The sequence below is a fragment of the Pipistrellus kuhlii genome, unplaced genomic scaffold, assembly GCF_014108245.1.
Source record: "Pipistrellus kuhlii isolate mPipKuh1 unplaced genomic scaffold, mPipKuh1.p scaffold_m20_p_1, whole genome shotgun sequence".
NCBI lineage: Eukaryota > Metazoa > Chordata > Mammalia > Chiroptera > Vespertilionidae > Pipistrellus > Pipistrellus kuhlii.
The window spans coordinates 177,098,094-177,114,126 of record NW_023425404.1 but is presented as its reverse complement, the minus strand read 5'-3'; the positions used below and the strand labels follow the sequence as shown (position 1 = coordinate 177,114,126).

Here is a 16,033-nt window from a genome sequence, read left to right as displayed (position 1 = left end):
GGCTTCATTTTGTGCAATGGGGTCATGGTAGCATTGGCTGCGATTTATTGGGGTGTCACTCCAGGGTTGTGGAGTGTCTCATTTTGGGGAAGCTGAGTGTTGGTTTGTTGATACCAGTCCACAGTGCCATTTATTTTTAAACTAGAGGCCCAGTGCATGAAATTCATGCATGGGTAGGGTTCCTAGGCCTGGTTGCCAACTAGGGCCTCCCTTTATTCTGTGCTGCCCCCTGGTGGTCAGCACATGTCATAGTGAGCAATTGAACTCCCGATCTCCCAATCAAACTCCCAAAGGGACACTTTGCATATTAGCCTTTTATATATATAAATGGCCAGTGCACATCCTGGCAGCTCCTGTGTTGAGCATCTGCCCCCTGGTGGCCAGTGTACATCATAGCTCCTGCTCAGATGGACAAACAATTAGCCTTTTATATATATAGACTAGGCACACTTCTACCTCAGGGCCTTTGCACCTCTTCCAGATATCATACAGTCTTCCCCCTTACTTCCTTTGAGTTTCAAACATCATCTTATCAGAGAGAACTTTTCTAACCATTCATATAAAAGAGCACTTTCCTCATTCAGTCTTTCACCATGTACCTTGTTTTATTCTTTTTCACATCACTTATCTCAGACATTACTTAATTAACTAAAGGCAGAACTGCTCTAAGAGTGGGTAACTCAATGGTTCACAATGACAAGTCTCTGGCCTCCTTAGCATGTTAGTTTCTGCCCTCAGATTTGTTCTCTCATGACTGATAGCTATTATTCTATGAATCTCACTCTCATGCAACATTTAAAGAGAAGTGATGGAGACTCTTTCCTTTTGGACATCACTTTTTGAGACCAGGATAAACCTTTCCCATGTATCTCCAGAAGACTTTCCCTCATGTCTTTTTGGCTAGAATTGTCTCACATGCCCATTGCTAAACCATTCACAAGTAAGAGGAAAGGAACTGCTATGATTGAATGAAGATTCACTTTCTGGGAGTTGGAGGGACTTAGCATTCTTAAAGCCCTTGACTAATTTTATACACAAACTAGAGGCCTGGTGCATGGATTCATGCACGGGTGGGGTCCCTCAGCCTGGTCTGTGGGGATCAGGCCAAAACCAGCTCTCCAGCATCCCCTGAGGTGTCCCAGATTGCAAGAGGACACAAGCCAGGCCCAGAGACCCCACTGATGCATGATTGGGTTTGGGGAGGGACTGTGGGAGGGCTCCAGGGTGTGTCTGGCCCATTTTGCCTAGTTCCGATTGGCCGGACCCCAGGAGAAGCTAACCTACCAGTCAGAGCGTCTTCCCCCGTGGTGGTCAGTGTGTGTCAAAACTACTGGTTTAACAGTCAAATGAACAGTTGGACACTTAGCATATTAGGCTTTTATTATATAGGATTATACTTTTCTTTTTATATTAGTAAAAATTGATCCATAATGTATTTCCTCAAAAACATATTTATGATATTTTAAAATTTAATTAACCTTGCTTTTCACTTCTCTATAAAGAATTCATTGTTGCCCTAGCCAGTTCGGCTCAGTGGATAGAGTGTTGGCCTGGGGACTGAAGGGTCCTAGGTTAGATTCAAGGGTACACGCCCAGGTTGTGGACTCAATCCCCAGCATAGGGCGTTCAGGAAGTAGCCAATCAATAATTCTTTCATCATTGATGTTTCTATCTCTCTCTCTCCCTCTCCCTTCCTCTCTGAAGTGTTCATTGTTAATCATTCTAATATGCAAGAGTTCAATATATTACATTATGTCTAAAATTCAATAACTGAATCAGAAGTTTTATTTTATTCATTTTTTTTCTTTAAAATATATTTTATTGATTTTTCTACAGAGAGGAAGGGAGAAGGATAGAGAGCTAGAAACATTGATCAGCTGCCTCCTGATTAGTTGTGGGGATGTGCCCACAACTAAGGCACATGCTCCTGACCAGAACCAAACCTGGGACCCTTCAATCTGCAGGCTGACACTCTATCCACTGAGCCAAACCGGTTTCGGCTGAATCAGAAGTTTTAGAAATTCTCAACAGTGTTTCAGAAAATACATATTATAACACTATTTCTGATTCTATAGTCTCTATTCTTTCCATGCACCTTTTAAATTTACATTATCAATAATAGTGTGCTGGAGCTAACTCATACTCCTTTTTTAAAGAGTTCATTGTGTGCATCTGTTCCCAACTTTAAGTTCCCAACTTGGTAGCTTGAAATTGTCATGGTAGGAATATTTTACATCATGGAAATTGGCAAATGTTACAAATTAAGTGCTACTCCCTTGCTCTCACCCCTAGAAATTTGTTAATCATCTACCATGACAACACTGTCAACAAGTTCCTTTTTGTCATATGAGGTAGATATTTCTTGGGCATTCGTTGTGTCATTCAAAGCCGCCTGTTTGAAGGAAGTTTCATATACTAAAAACTAAATGTTGCCCGCTGGTGTGGTTCAATTGGTTGAAGTGTCATCCATGTTTAGAAAAGTGGCAGGAGTCTCTCATTCATTGATGTTTCTAACTCCCTTTCCCTTCCTCTCTCTGAAATCAATAAAAAACATCCTATAGAATAATAGACGGATATGCCAATTAGCCCGGACGCCACAACAGTCATGACCTGCCAGGTACTTAATAGTCACGACTGGTCAGGAGCGGTCCAGGAGCAGTCCCCAGCAGAAGCAGCCACCGGTGAAGGTGCACGCAGGTCTGCAGCGCTGTCCATCCCAGAGGCCGCCTGGCCGGGGGTCAAGAACAGTCACCCTGTGCCTCCTGGCCTGAAGCAGCCCCTAGTGGAAGTGGACACCAGCAGGGGTGTGCGAAGGCCCGCAGCGCCACCCAGGCCAGAGGCTGCCCAGCCAGTGGTCGTGAGCAGGCCAGTGGTGTCCCCACCCTGTGCTGATGTGGAGTGTCCCCTGGTGGAAGTGGCCACAGCGGTGATGTCATGCTGCCTCCCTGCATGGTGCTGCCTGAATGTGTCCCCACCCAGTGCTGAGGTGAAGCTGCCTGCCAGCATCCCTGGCCAGGGATGTGACACTGCCTGCCTGTGTCCCTGACAAATAGCAATATTAAAATATTTCCTCTAATTAATTCCCTTCAATATGCATGAATTTAGTGCACTAGGCCACTAGTATGAAATAATATAGGGGAATAAAAGAAAGATGGTGGGTTCTATTTCCAGTTAGGGCATATTTCCAGGTTTAACATCTGCATACAAGCTTAATACAAGTTTTCATAAATCTGTTGTATAAAGTGAGGCTCACTAAAACTACCATTTTTTCACCGAGTCTCTACATCTATGCAAAATATCAAGAATTTTTTCTCCCATTGATTTTTATTATTTTTTAAAATACATTTAAAAATATATATATTTTATTGATTTTTTTACAGAGAGAAAGGGAGATAGTTAGAAACATCGATAAGAGAGAGACATCGATCAGCTGCCTCTTGCACACCCTCCACCAGGGATATGCCCGCAACCAAGGTACATGCCCTTGACCAGAATTGAACCCGGGACTCTTCAGTCTGCAGGCCGATGCTCTATCCACTGAGCCAAACCAGTTTTGGCACTCCCCACAATTATTATTAATATTATTTTTTAAATAAATTTTTATTGTTCATATTATTACAAATGTTCCTCCCCGCCCCCTTCATTGCTCTCCTCCACCAGGTTCCCACTCCACCCTCTGCCCTTTCCCCACCCCCCATTGTCCTCATCCATAGGTGCACAGTTTATGTTCAGTCTCTTCCCACACCCCCTCTCCCCTTTTCCCCAAGAATCATCAGTTCACTCCCCTTCCATACCTCTGATTCTATTATATTCAACAGTTAATATTGCTCATCAGATTTTTTTTTAATTTCCTTGGATTTTAGATTCACTTGTTGATAGTTACATATTTGTTGTTCATAATTCTTATCTTTATTTACTTTTTCTTCCGAAAGAACCCCCTTCAGCAATTCATATAATTCTGGTTTGGTGGTGATGAACTCCTTTAGCTTTTTTTTTTTTTTTTTATTAGTGAAGCTCTTTTTCTGGCCTTTGATTCTGAGTGATAGCTTTGCTGGGTAGATTATCTTTGGCTGTAGGTTCTTACTATTCATCACCTTGAATATTTCTTGCCATTCCCGTCTGGCCTGCATGGTTTCTGTTGAGAAATCAGCTGACAAGTATAGGTGCTCCTTTATAGGTAACTACCTGCTTTGCTCTTGCTGCTTTTAATATTCTTTGTCTTTTGCTCTTGGAATTTTAATTATGATTTGTCTTGGTGTGGTCCTCTTTGGATTCCTTTTGTTTGGAGTTCTGTGCACTTCCTGGACTTGTAAGTCTAATTCTTTCACCAGGTGGGGGAAGTTTTCTGTCACTATTTCTTTCAGTATGTTTTTGATATCTTGCTCTCTCTCATCTTCTGGGACCCCCATAATTCTGATGTTGGTTCGCTTGAAGTTGTCCCAGAGGTTTCTTACATTATCTTCAATTTTCTGGATTCTCTTGCCTTCTTGCTTCTGCGGAGGAGTGTCCTCTGGCTCTTTATGTTCCAAATCTTTGACTTGATTCTTGCGATCTTCCATTCTGTTTTTAGGACTCTGTATAATATTTTTTATTTCAGACAATGTATTATTTACTTCTTATTGATCCCTTATCATTTCTTGTTGATTCCTTATTAATTCTAGTTGATCCCTTTTCATATCCTCATAGGTCTTATCGATCTTTTCTAGGAAATTCTCGAAAAACCTTATAAGCTTAGATTTGAACTCTATATCCAGTCGCTTTTTGTCCTCCATTTCTTTCGTTTGTGGTCTATTTCGTTGTCTCAGCATTTTCGCAGCTTCCCTGATGGGGCAGAGTTTCAGGGTGGAGCCTACAGCCTTGGCTTCCATCAGCCCTGCCCTATGTGGTTCCTGAGTCTCAGTAATCCCCAGGGTCCTTCAGTACTCGCTGCAAGCACCTCTGAGAGAAAGGTGCCCTCGATTTTTGCCTGCTACCAAACAGTCTAAGCTCTCCCCCAATGAGCCCGAAACTGGGGTTCAGTTCAGTTGAAAATGGAGTTGGAGGTGGCATTCAGAGCAGTTTGGAGCCCCTGTCTCCTTCCCGCCAGGGCAATCCCGCAGCACAGCCAACTGTCCCTTCTCTACACACAATGTGCATGCCTCCGGGACCTCCTTTCGCTGCTCCCCCGGGGTTCTGCCTTACAGCCCAGCTTCCTCTGTATGAGCCTGGGTCCCTGGGGTCTGGCCTAGAACTGGGGTTCAGAGCAGTCGGAACTGGGGCCCAGCACAGTCAGAGCTTTTATCTCCTTCCCGCTAGGGAACACCAGCCAGGCACTCAGCCGCCCTCCTCTCTGGCTCCGTCCTCTCCGCGCACCACGTGTCTCCGTACCTTAGGCTTTTACAGCTCCTCCGCTCTTCCTCTGGTTTTCTCCTTGCTTCTCGTTGTAGAATTTCCAGTCAGTCGACTTTCCTGTAGTTCTGGGTAATGTCCATTTTATATTTTAGTTGTATTTTATTGAAATTGTTGTGTGCGGCTGCGGCTAGGTGTTTACCTGTGCAGCCATCTTGGATTCTCTTAAAATACATTTTTATTGATTTTTTACAGAGAGGAAGGGAGAGGGATATAGTGTTAGAAACATCAATGAGAGAGAGAAATATTGATAAGGTGCCTCCTGCACACCTCCCACTGAAGATTGCCCACAACCAAGCTATATGCCCTTGACCCAAATCGAACCTGGGACCTTTTAGTCTGTAGGCTGATGCTCTATCCACTGAGCTAAACAGGTTGGGGATCTCCCATTGATTTTTAGATATAGTGGAAGGGAAGAGGAGAGACAGAGAGAAACATCTACGTGAGAGAGACACATCAATTGGTTGCCTCCTACAGGCCCAAGGCTGGAGATGGAGCCTGCAACCGAGGTATTTGCCTTTGACGGAATTGAACCACAATCAACCCCACAACCCTTCAATCCATGGGAAAACACTAACCACTGAGCCAAAACAACTAGGGCAAAGATCTAGAATTTTAAAAATAATATTAGTGAAGTAAAGTTAACTTAAACTGCAAAAGTTTATTTTTTTTCATTTTTTTAATTAAGGTATTATACGTGTACATATCTTATCATTGCTCCCCCCCTACTCCCATACATGCCCTCCCTCCCCAGAGTTTTTCGTCCACTGGTTATGCTTATATGCATGCATACAAGCCCTTCGGTTGATCTCTTATCTCCCCCACCTCTCCCTATCCTCCCTGCTGTAATTGGACAGTCTTTTTGTTGCTTTACTGTCTATGTATCTATCTTTTTGTTCATCATAAACTGCAAAAGTTTAAAGAGTACAATTTGACAAATATTAACATCTGCATACATCCATGAAATTATTACTACAACCAAGAAAACTAATTTATCACACCCAAGGGTAATTTCCGTAATCCCTTTGTCCTGTTCATTCTGCCCCCTCCTTCTCAGGCAATCACTGACCTTAGTTTATATAACTATAGACTATTTTATATTTTTTAGACTTTTATATAAATGGACCCAGACAATATGTACTACTTTTTGTATAGCTTCTTTCACTCAGCATGCATATTTTGAGATTTATCCCTGTTTTATGTATCAATAGTTCATAATTTTTATTGCTGTGTAGCATTCTATTGTATTACTGCCCTTTGTTTATCCATGAAGCTTTGGGTTTCTAGTTTGGGCTATTAAAAATAGAGCTGTCAAGAACTTTTGTGCATAAGCCTTTGTATGAATATATATTTTATGTTTCTTGGGTAAATATCTAGGAATGGAATGGTTGGGTCATGTGGTAGGTGTATATATAAATTTTAAGAAACTGCCAAACTCCCAAAGTATCGCTTTTTATTCCCACCAGTAATGTGTGAGGTTTAATTGAAAAGACTATTTTACTCCAAATTTATATATATAAATTGACTTCAGAGAGGAAGAGAGAGATCCATTGAAACATCAATAATGAGAGAGAATCATTGACTGGCAGCCTCCTGTTCGCCCCCTACTGGGTACTGAGCCAGTAACCTGGACATGTGCCCTTGACCTGAATCAAACCTGGGACCCTTCAGTCTGCAAGCTGATGCTCTATTCACTAATCCATAATGGCTAGGGCTACCCCATATTTTTGTAGTTGTAATTTATTTTTTGCAGGGAGAAAAGTGACTTTATTTGGAAAGTCAGCAAGCCAAAAAGATGGCAAACTAGTAATCTAAAAAACAAACTTCAGGAAGCACAGAATTTAGGTTTCTTTTAAATCAAGGGAAGGGGGAAATGGGAGAAGCAAGAGGTGATTGATGACTGAAGACATCTGGCACCAGCAGGAGTCCTGGGAAGACTGTGAAACTTTTTTCCCCTCTGATACCAAAAGCTTTCTTATTTATTTATCAAATGTATTGTGGTGACATTGGTTAATAGGATCACATAAGTTTCTAATGTGCATTTATTTATTTATTTTTAAATATATGTTTTATTAATTTCAGAGAGGAAGGGAGAGATAGAAACATCAATGATGAGAGACCAATCATTGATCAGCTGCCTCCTGCACACCTCTTACTGGGGATCAAGCCTGAAACCCAGGCATGTGCCCTTGATCAGAATCGAACCTGGGACCCTTCAGTCCACAGGCCGACCCTTTATCCACTGAGCCAAACCAGTTAGGGCTAGTGTGCTTTTCTGTGATATAAAATCTGTATTCTATTTTTTTATTGATTTGAGAGGGAAGAAGGGAGAAAGAGAGCAAGAGGGAGAGAGGGAGAGAAATGTCGATGTGAGAGAAACATTAATCATCTAACTCTTGCACACCCCAACCAGGGATCAAGCCCAAAACCCAGGCATATGCCCCAACTGAGAATCAAACTGGAGATCTTTTTGGAGCATGGAATGATGCCCAACCAACAGAAACACTGGCTAGGACTCATATTTTTTTTTTTTTTTAAAGCAAATATAGCTTACTTCCTGGAGATCTTTCAGAATTGAAAGCAAACTAAAACCGTGACTTTTCAAATTTAGGTCATGAGATGACACAATTCTGGTAGACATTAAGTAAGTGTGATGAAAATAAGTTTAGGTATTAAGTGATGCATGAATTTTGCATAGACATGTTACCTAATCAGAAATTAAAACTATTAGCTCTCTGTCATATGAGGACATAGAAGACAGCAATGGATGAATCAGGAATTAGGTCCTCACCACATCGGAGCTAACTGTGCAGATGTTTGTTGTTGCCTCATGAACAAGATAGCCCCATTTTCTCTACTTTTCCAATCTGACCCCCTGCAATTAGAAATGGGCTGATGCCCTAGTTGGTGTGGCTCAGTGGATAGAGTGCTGGCCTGGGTTTGATTTCAGTCAAGGGCTCATGCCTGGGTTGCTGGCTTGCTCCCTAGTAGGGGTCCTACAGAAGGCAGCAAATCAATGGTTCTCTCCCATGTTTCTATCTCTCTCTCCCTCTCCCTTCCTCTCTAAAAATCAATAAAAATACATATTTTAAAAAAAATAAAGAAATGGACTGAAAGGAAAATCCATCCATGTTTCATGTTGCTAGCAATTATGTGAACTAGCCCAGTGGCTGAACCAGAGGGATCTGATCCAGAAAGAAAGGCTTGGGTTAAAATTAATGATTAATGAAAGAAAGGTGAAACTATTGCTGAGGAGAAAGGAGCCAATAAATGGATTTTACCAAAGGGAATAGCTAATAGTTCTGCTGAGGCTTAGAACAAGAGAATAATATTCTGTTTTAGCTTGGATACAGATGCTTGTTGTGAAATCTTTTCCTTTTTTGGAGAGCCAAGAAGTTAGCTGAATGAAATACAAACTTCTACAAGTGGTCTATACTCTTAAAATGAATGAAAAAAGAGGAGCTCTAATATGACTATGTAGAAAAATATTAATGTGGCTATGTTCTTTGGTTTTTATTTCCCAGGACATTGTCCTTGTGGATAGAATTGGCCTAAAGAAGATGAAGACTTGATTAATGGCAGATTGATTATGGTTCATTATCATTCAGCAGATATATACTTTAAAGTTCAGATAGCTGTAAATCAGGGAGGCAAGAAAATTATAAAGTCAGTATAAAAATATAATAAAATTTATGCTGGTATTGTTAAATGGTTTGGTTTCTGTTTAAATCCACACCAATTCTTCATTGGTTATTACAAACGTTTAAAGCGTGTGTATACACTTCAGTTCTAAAGTACCTTAATTTCTATCACAATAAAGACAATTTTGTCATAAAAAGATCTTGACAACCGATCAGGGTGGAGGACAGTAATGTGACAGTTAATTCCAGCAGGTCAAAAATCAGACCAAAGAGTTTCCCTAAAGTTCCTGCATGGCACTGACCCCTGATAAAGGCATGAAACATATTGTTTAGTAGTGTTGTTTTATAAACATGGGTTCAAGGAATTTTGGGGTAGCTGTGACTTGTACCACTTTGCCAACATTGATTATTAATGTCAGTGAAATCAATTGAGGGTCCTAAAGGCTGATAATCTAAAGCAAGATACTGTGTCTATTAATCTGAACCTAATGCATGAATTCCAAAGAGGTTAATAAGAATTCAATTCCTTCCCCCATCTTGCTACATTGGGGCTAACTGTCCAAATGTTTGTTTAGTGGACAACAAACATTTTCTTTACTTATACTGTCTGATTCCCTGTAGATAGAAATGGACTGAAAGGATAGTCCAATGATGTCTCTTCTTAGTACCAGCAATATGAATTAGACCAGTTTGGAACTCAGCTCTGCTGTTGAGACTGGTTACTTAACAGGAATATGTTCTATGTGACCAGCAAAATATTGAAAAAGTACACCCAAGCCCTAGCCTGTTTTGCTCAGTGGTTAAAGTGTCAGCCCTCAGACTGAAGGGTCCCAGGTTCAATTATAGTCAAGGGCACATACCTCACTTGCAGGCTCCACCCCTGCCCCCCTGGGGCATGTACAGGAGGTGGCCAATTGATGTCTTTCTCAAATATCAATAGATGTTTCTCTCTCTCCCTTTTCACTCTCTCTAAAAATCAATGGAAAAAAGCCCAGCCGGCATTTTTCAGTGGTTGAGTATTGATCTATGAACCAGGAAGTCATGGTTCGATTCCCATTCAGGGCACAGGTTGTGGGCTCAATCCCAAGTGTGGTGCATGCAGGAGGCAGCCTATCAATGATCCTCATCAATGATGTTTCTATCTCTCTCCCCTTTTCCCTTCCTCTCTGAAATCAATAAATCTATCTATCTATCTATCTATCTATCTATCTATCTATCAATCTGTAGATAGATAGATGAATCAGTGCATGGATGGACCTGGAGAGCATTATGCTAAGCGAAAAAGCCAGTCGAAGAAAAATAAAAATCATATGATCTCACTCACTTGTGAAATATAATGAACAACATAAACTGATGAACAAAATAGGTCCAGAGACATAGAATCATCCAACTGACCATCAAACCTCAAAGGGAAGGTTAGGAAGTGGGTAAGAGATCAACCAAAGGACTTGTCCATGCATATGAGTATGACCAATGGTCACAGACAATAGGGGATGGGAGTATGTGCTGGGGGGCGGGAGCGAGTGGGGAGAGGTCAATAAGGGAAAAAGGAGACACATGTAATACTTCAACAATAAGAAATTTTTTTAAAAGAAAAATCAATGAAAATAATATTCCTGGGTGAGGATTAACAAAAATATTTTTTTAATTTTAAAAAAGGATGGCAAAGCAATATAATATTACCTAACTGGGGAGAAAAAACAATAAGCAGAATATATCTAATCCATAACCCCACTACTTAAAAAGAGAGTCAGCCGAAACCGGTTTGGCTCAGTGGTAGAGCGTTGATCTGCAGACTGAAAGGTCCCGGGTTCGATTCCGGTCAAGGGCATGTACCTTGGTTGCGGGCACATCCCTGGTAGGGGGTGTGCAAGAGGCAACTGGTCGATGTTTTTCTCTCATCGACATTTCTAGCTCTCTATCTCTATTCCTTCCTCTCTGTAAAAAAAATCAATAAAATATATTTTAAAAATAAAATAAAAAGAGAGTCAATGGCCAAGAGTTGGAAACAGCCAAAGTGCCCTACGATGGACGACTGGATAAAGAAGATGTGGTATATACTGTATACACAATGGATGTGGTATATATGGTATATTACACGGCCATAAGAAAGGATGACATAGCATCATTTGCAACAACATGGATGAACCTTGACAACATTATGCAAAGTGGAATAAGTCAAACAGAAAAAGCTAAGAACTATATGATTTAAGTTATATGTGGAATATAAAACTGAAACTTATTAACACAAACAGCAGTGCAGTGTGGTTGTCAGAGGGTGGAGGTGGGGGAGAAAAGGGATCCTAATATGAGGTGACAGGAGATTTGACTTTGAGTGGTGGGCACATGGTCTTACAAACAGATTTTGTAAATTAGTAATCCACACATGAAACCTATATGCTCATGTTGACTAATGCCACCCCAATAAAATTTTTTAAATGTTTTAAAAAGAGAGTAAAAACTAACTTCTCCAGTTTGAATTAGAACCATCCTCAACACATAGCAGTTTATTTGAAATTAAAATACTTGGCTAAGCTTTCAGCTATTATGATATCACAGTATGGTTAGCCAAGAATATGGTGAGTATAACAAATTATTTTATTATATTTAAACATATAATCCTAGAGTATCCCCTAACTCCAAGCTAAAAGCATCATGGTCCATGAATAAATGAGACAGTGGGGAAATTTAAGAGAAGTATTTATGAATAAATTGGTATGTTTGGTGAAATACTTTGTAGCATCCCATGTGAATTGAAATGGGGGAAAGCAGGAAAGTGAAACTTCCCACAGAAGAATTGTTAGTTCTTAAATATAAGTGATTAGAGATAGAACAAAAGTTTTGAGAGAGTATAAGATCAGATGGATCTAGCAGATAAAACTGAAAAAGAGGTAATATTTGGCATAATGTTAGAGCAAAGAAATCTTACCCTAAAATTATGGAAACCAAAGTAATTGCATTTGAATCAGGAACAAAATCTAGGATAAAAGTTTCTGAATACAGTGACATGTGTGGGTGGAGTCCTGCCTTTTCTCCTGGGAGAATGACTCTATGTACATAATTTAGGAACAGATATCATTTTCAACAATTAAATCATAGAACTACTGAGTAATATAAAGCCAGACACAGACACTGTGGTTATTTAATGACTGGGTAAACATGACAGAAACGGAACACACCGTTCTTGGCTTTGATAAATAGTTCTCCACCCAAATACTGGAAATCACATAAGCAGCGCTAGCATTAAATTATGGATGACTCTGTCCACCAATTACTTGTAAGTAGAGCAGATAGACCATCAGAGACAATACCTAATAGTCTGTCCATTAATTACTTGTAAGCAGAGGAAATAGATCATCAGAGACAATACCTAATAGTCATTAGCCATCAATAGCTGAGCATTTTTGATGTACCAACTTTTGTGGTATGTCAACTATCATATGTAATTCTCACCATAGAGCAGAAGATAACACTATTTTTACCTTGTTATCGATGAGAAACCTAAGGAACATAAAGTCACTCCAGCTTTCTGACTTCAGAGATAGAGTTTCTAATCACTGTCCTCTAAAACTAATCTCCACAAGCCATTGTTTAATGACCTGAGAAAAGTGGCTACTGGCAGTAATGGAGAAAGAATTTCTGAAAATAAAAAGCAGTCCATTAGACCCATGGTCGGCAAACTGTGGCTTGCGAGCCACATGCGGCTCCCTGGCCTCTGGAGTGTGGCTCTTCCATAAAATACCACGGCCTGGGTGAGTCTATTTTGAAGAAGTGGAGTGAGAAGAAGTTTAAGTTGAAAACATTTGGCTCTCAGAAGAAATTTCAATTGTTGTACTGTTGATATTTGGCTTTTTTGACTTATGAGTTTGCCGACCACTGCATTAGACTAATCACCAAAATGTCAAAGAATTCAAAATAGAGAATGTATTATATCTCTTCTGGCAATTGCAGCACCATAACTACATTTCCACTTTCTTTTTAAATTTATTATTATTATTATTATTTTAATTTTAAAAAATTATTTGTTGTTTAAGTATTTTTAAATATATATATATTTTATTGATTTTTTACAGAGAGGAAGGGAGAGAGATAGAGTTAGAAACATCGATGAGTGAGAATCATCGATCAGCTGCCTCTTGCACGCCCTCTTCTGGGGATGTGCTCGCAACCAAGGTACATGCCCTTGACCGGAACTGAACCCAGGACCTTTCAGTATGCAGACCGACGCTCTATCCACTGAGCCAAACCGGTTTCGGCTGTTGTTTAAGTATTACATATGTCTCCATTTCCCCCCTCAATTGACCTCTTCTCTTCCCCTCCCACTCTTGGTGTGTCTCCCCCCCCCTCCCCCCATACACACACAGGCCCTCACTCCCTACTCTGTGTGCATTGGTTTTGCTTATATGCATGTATCGATATATAAATCCTTTGGTTAATCTCTTATGCCCCTCTCCTTACCCTCCTCTGCCTTCCCTCTGAGGTTTGATGGTTTGTTGGATGCTTCTATGTCTCTGTATCTATTTTTGTTCATCAGTTTGTTGTTCATTATATTCCACAAATGAGTAAGATCATGAGATATTTGTCTTTCTCTGACTGGCTTATGCCACTTAGCATAATGCTCTCCAGGTCCCTCCATGCTGTTGCAAATGGTAAGAGTTCTTTCTTTTATACAGCAGTGTAGTATTCCATTGTATAGATGTATCATAGTTTTTAATCCACTGATCTGCTATACATTTCTACTTTTATATTTTCATTATTATCATTCAGTGTTAATTGTACATTGTATTGTATTAACGTGATGCTAAATTTTTTTTTTATTTTTTTTATTGATTTCAGAGAGAAGAAGGGAGAGAGAGAGGGGGATAGAAACATCAATGATGAGAGAGAATCATTGATTGGCTGCCTCCTGCATGTCCCCTACTGGGGATCTAGCCTGCAACCAGGCATGTACCCTGACTGGGAATTGAATTGTGACCTCCTGGTTCATGGGTTGACACTCAACCACTGAGCCACTCCAGCTGGGCATGGTGCTAAGTCTTTTTTTCTTTTAATATATTTTTATTGATTTCAGAGAAGAAGGGAGAGGGAGAGAGAGAGAGAAACATCAATGAGAATCATTGAAAGGCTGCCTCCTGCAACGCACCCCACCAGGGATCAAGCCCGTACGTGGGCAAGTGCACTTGATTGGATTCAAACTGGACCTTTTAGTCCCAGGCCAAAGCTCTATCCACTGAGCCAAACCAGTCAGGGCAATGGTGCTAAAACTCCCCCCCCCCCCATTTATTATTATTTATGAATGGTCAAAAGACTTACAAGGCCCATTATTATCAGTATAGCCATACATATGAAATATCACCTAGTGACATGGAGTGAAAACAACAGTTTTATATGTATTTAAAAATACAGACACATACTCACATTCTCTTTCAAGAGTTCACCATACACTGCTACACAAGCAGGAGGCATGGAGCTGCAGGAGTGACAATATACATGACATGTGGAAATACCTCAAGCATAAAAACCACACTTAAGTTGCAAAAATAAAGTTTCTTTCTTCAAACATTTTCATCTGTGTATCATCAGCTAGCAGAGAAGAGAATGCAAAGCAAATAATGAACACAGATGATTTTCATAGTATTTAACACTTTAAAACAGGAAAGGGTCAACAGTTGCAATAGTGCTGAAAATGTAGAGGTTTAGAGGAATGAACAATTCATTTCATTCCCTCTCCCTCAATCATAATCTAGTACATTCAAACAGCAAAGTAAGCCAGAACAAACAAAATGATAAAAAGAAACATCATTACATCAATCAAGGCATTATTGACCTCAGTTTCTTGACACAATTTCACTAGTGCATCATTTACCTGAAAGATCCTAAGTCACAATGAAAGAGCATTCATGCAAAACTATTTCCTTTAGAAAGTGCCACATACTCTATTGTTAAACACACACACACACACACACACACATACACAGTGAAAGATGAAAGACTGTTTGTCTCCATCTCTTACCAATGAGGAAGGGCCAGAGTGACTAATTCCAATTCAAAACGGTGTTTGCCAGCCCATGCCCAAGATCTCCAATTGGGAGCAGGCAAGCTGAGAATTTTTTAGACTTTGGACTCCTAAGACAGGACTGTTAGTTATTGGTCATAAGCGACTGCTGGGGAGGTTGAAGGTGTCTGCAATTGCACATGCCATTTCATACTTTGTCATCTGTTCATTTCCAGACAAGTGAAAAGTTCCCTCACTTGAAGGATCCAGCATTCTCTTCTCTGCCAGCTGAAGACACACGGATGCTATGTCTTTGATGTGCATGGGGAACTGCTGCTGCCAGTGGTCCATGCTCGCTGACTTATTGCTGAACTGCACTTTATCAAGCATAACAGTCACAGAACTCTCCTCCAGCTTTTCAACTTTTCCATACAGAATAGGAATTCTCAAAACAGCAGCTCCTAAATTGTTCTTCAGAAGAGCCTTTTCTCCTTCTAATTTTGTTTTGCCATATAGATTTAAGGGACTTGATATATCTTCCTCTCTATAAAGAGGATTTGTTCCATCAAAAACATAATCTGAGCTAATATAGATTAGAAATGCTCCAATTGCAGCTGCTTCCTTTGCTAAATTCCCAGAAGCATCCACATTAAGTTGAGCAGCACCATCTGGCTGATTTTCTACAACATCTGGCCTCTTCTCTGCTGCACAGTGTTCTATGACATGGGGCTGAAAATCATAAATGATGTGATGAACCACATTCGCATCCAAAAGATTAACATGTTTACATTTTGGTCTTGCTCTTCCAAAACCACAGCCAATGGCATGCCAATTATTGTGATGAAAATCTTTGTACATGGCTCTGCCAAGAAGCCCAGTGACACCAGTAATCAGAACACGCCTATTGGGGACATTAACTTCCTCCTCCACCAGCTGGCAGTTCCTGGGAACAAAGTGGACAGAGAATTCCCTCTTCCCGCTCACCATGCCTGCCACCTTCTCCTTGCCA

General features: G+C 40.4%; 1 pseudogene; it reads right to left on the bottom strand.

The window, feature by feature from the left end:
- Window positions 1-14,660: 14,660 nt before the first annotated feature.
- On the bottom strand, window positions 14,661-16,033 carry LOC118711474 (annotated as a pseudogene).